Here is a 3,677-nt window from a genome sequence, read left to right on the forward strand (position 1 = left end):
GTGACGAATGTGAAATAGTTTTGAAATAAGAAAAAAAACTTCTGGTCGGCTCCTGTGGCTCAAAAGGGCAGGGCGCCGGCCCCATATGCCAGAGCTGGGGGTTCAAAACCCAGCCCTGGCAAAAAAAAAAAAAAAAAAAAAACTTCTGCTAGCAATTATTCGGATAAGAACTCACTGGAGAAAAGAGGGGCATAAAGCTAGTTTTACTCCCTGGGTATGCTAATATGTGGAAAATTAGTGCTAAACAGCACTACTTGCATAACAAGCATCCCTGTCAAAGACTTAAATTTTGTCTTATTAGAAAGCTAGATGCATTGATAACCAGTTATTGGGGGAGGGAAAAAATAAGAACAGCGTGGAGGAAAGAATCTTCTTGCCGCTATCACTGTAGTGCATTGTTTTAGCAACAGAGACTCAGCCTGCTAATGCTTCAACTAAATCCTTTGAAGATGTAAAGCTTGAAAGGCCAAGTGAGGGAACAAACGGACTAAACAGTCCAATTTCAGTTTGCCTGACAACTGCCTAAAGGAATATGATTTTTAATAAATAGCCGCTTTTGGCCAAAGCACCATGAATCACAAAAATTTTGCCGTATGATGAAAGGACCTCACACTAGTTAGACTCAGGGTGGGGTGAGATGAGGAAGGATAGTTAGAAATTAAACTTATGATTACTGCACGGTCTGATTTTTGCTATGAGAATTGTCAGTGATTTTTCTCTTTTTGAGGTTATACAAAGGTGATGGGAGTTCATTAAGTATGTCAATTAGGCCCCAACTTCAACGGGAGTTTCTGATCCAAGGAGAATCTTTACTACAATGTGCTTGCACGGTGTATCTACCATGGGCAATTTCACTGTGATTCTTTCTTTCTCTTTATTTTCTTTGTAATTTTAGTGTAGTTTAATGGTAATTTCCCTTTGAATTAGGCCTTAGAAGTCAAGTCATCTTATAGTCTCTAATTTATAAAGTCCTAATGATCAGAGTGAGAAGCCCCCTTGCAGGCCAGAATCCCAGCATCACTCACAGTGATAAATTTGATAAAACCTTTTCTGTCATACGGGGTATTTTGTTTCATCTGTAGCAAAGTCCTTTTATCTTAGGTATCACGATATCATTTGTTTCCTATGTGTTCTAATCCATTGGGGAAAGGCATTCATTTATGAGCTCCCCAGGTTAATGCTCTGATCAGCATGGGAAATCTTCATTTTTCACCAAATCTTAGTAAATCAGTTTCTGTACTGCAAGCTTGAATGACTCACTGTAAATTATCTTCACTCTGGGGTAATTCTCTAGCTCCTCTCACTCTTTCTCCTATTCAGTTTCAGCATAGTGGGATATGTGTGTGTATTTGTGTTTGGAAGGACATGTTGAAATGGTGAGTTGTGAGCAGCTGTATAAGAACATGGGATGTTGTAAAGCTAGCTGCAGTGGCTGAAAGTCTCCTTATGCTTGAGAGGCAATACAAGTAAATGTATAAGTTCTTAAAACTAAAGTCAGGCTGTACTCCAAGACCTATAAGCCCGGTGCTGCCTTCTGTAACCACCTACCAGTTAAGTGTACAGCACTATATTGCTACCATTGCCTGTTTTATAGACACACCTATAGTCAGAGCAATGATGTCTTTACTCTTGAAGGGAAGAGATAATATCATTTTTTTTTTTTTTTGAGAATTATGTCCTCAATCCCGGAGCAGTGCCATGACAGAGAATATGGACTCTTAGCTAGAAAATGGTGAGAGGATTATGTTAATATACAAACATATTTTCACTGGAACTCTTGCAGTTCTGAATTCCACAAATAGAAGTAACAATTTATTTCAAAAGGAAAATACAAAGATGCATTAGAAAATAATTTTACTCATGGATAAGAAAACCCGGATTAGTTTTCCATTATAAAACTCTTGCCATTTAAATCTCCTTAATACTATTCATGAATGAAAATATTTTTTAAGAAGAATAGTCTTCTTTTCTTCTTTAAAAAATTTAAAATATTTTATGCATAACTTTAGTATGGTTTGTATTTATAGAATCAGAAGAATAGCATTTTAATGTATAAATATTCCTTTAGGTAAAATGATTCACCTGTCCTCATTTGTTAATAATTATTATTTTCATTTGGATTTGAATTAAATTTTTTTCTATTTTCTTTATAGGAATTATTGTAAATGAAATGATTATAAAATAAATAAAAATAAATGAAGTTCTCTGAGGACATAAGTTTTACCAAAAGAAGACTAACAAATATAACTGAATATAACATAAAACATAATATAGCTGAATATAACATAAAACAAATAAATAATAAAGTAAAATGAATTCTGATACTTGTAAACACACTAATAATAAAAGAATGATGAATTTGTTGGCTAGTTCAGCTGTTTATACCAGTTAAAGGGTGGGGAAGAAGAAAGTAATTAAATTAAAAAGAAATTGAAAAATATGTGATCATCAGAGAATTATGTCAAAGAACGTACTTAGCACCCTGCTAAAATCTTCAATATTTTAGGTTCCCATAGAGGGCAATATTGTATAAAAGATGGTGAACCAGGAATCTGCCAATTCATCTCTGTTGATGTGCTTTAAAGAAAAATGCTGTTATCATAAATTTGGTGCTGCACTTCCCCTCAGACTTCTAACAAATATATAAACTGCTGCACACAAAAACAGTGCAGTCTCATCAAAGGCAGAAAAAATTAATTTGCCATCCTACTTACTGGTGAATTATCTGTGTGAGAAGCCTCCAGTTTCCACTATTATTGCACTTAATCACTGAATCACAAATAGTAGCTTGCATTCTATCATATAACTAATACACACACACACACACATATATACATCTATCTATAGGTATACACACATATATTCTGTATATATTAAATCTAGTGGAAATATTATAACACTTTCTTTAATGCCTGTAAAAGAAAGGTAAACTACAGATAACAGATGAAATGAACTAAATAACAGATAAAACATAAGCCTTGTCTATAGTTCAAATCTGACTCTAGAAATACAACCAATAGTGTAGGAGTGGGCCATGAAAAATGAAAAGTTATACATAGCTATAGATCTTAAAAAATTATTTTTATCACTAAATCATCATTCACTCACTCATTTGCCTTCTTAATTTAAAGGAATTCATTTTTCTTCCTTATAACTTTAAATATTATTTCATTATAGCCTCTTCTAAGAGATGCTAAATATATTACACCTAGAAGCATTTGCCCTCAAATGACCTTTGTTCTGACTGCTAATTTGCATTGAACATATAATGGCAGTAAAGAGAGCCATTGTGCATTGTGTAATATCATTAAAGTATGATATTACTTTAAATATCCAATTATCTACAGTTTTCCTTATGCATGGCAATATACAATACATGTAATTATTATATAAGGTGCAGTATATTGGTCTGTCTTCTATACTTTAGATGCAATTGTACCTTCAGAGAAGTCAGTTTCCTAAATTCCTCTTGCTTTAGATTTTCTTTCTAAGATGCTATGATTATATCCCATAAAAATTATTTTAAAGCTAATGTAAATTAGCAAAAATGAATAACACTATAGATTTTTGGCTGTTAGGTATAAGGAATAGAAAACTAGACCTTTTTGTAGAAGATTGATTTGTACATTAAAGTATTGTTTAGCTGAAACTAAATCATGGTAATCCTTAAAATAATA

This window comes from Otolemur garnettii, unplaced genomic scaffold, assembly GCF_000181295.1.
Source record: "Otolemur garnettii isolate 467f Iridium unplaced genomic scaffold, OtoGar3 scaffold00129, whole genome shotgun sequence".
Lineage (NCBI taxonomy): Eukaryota > Metazoa > Chordata > Mammalia > Primates > Galagidae > Otolemur > Otolemur garnettii.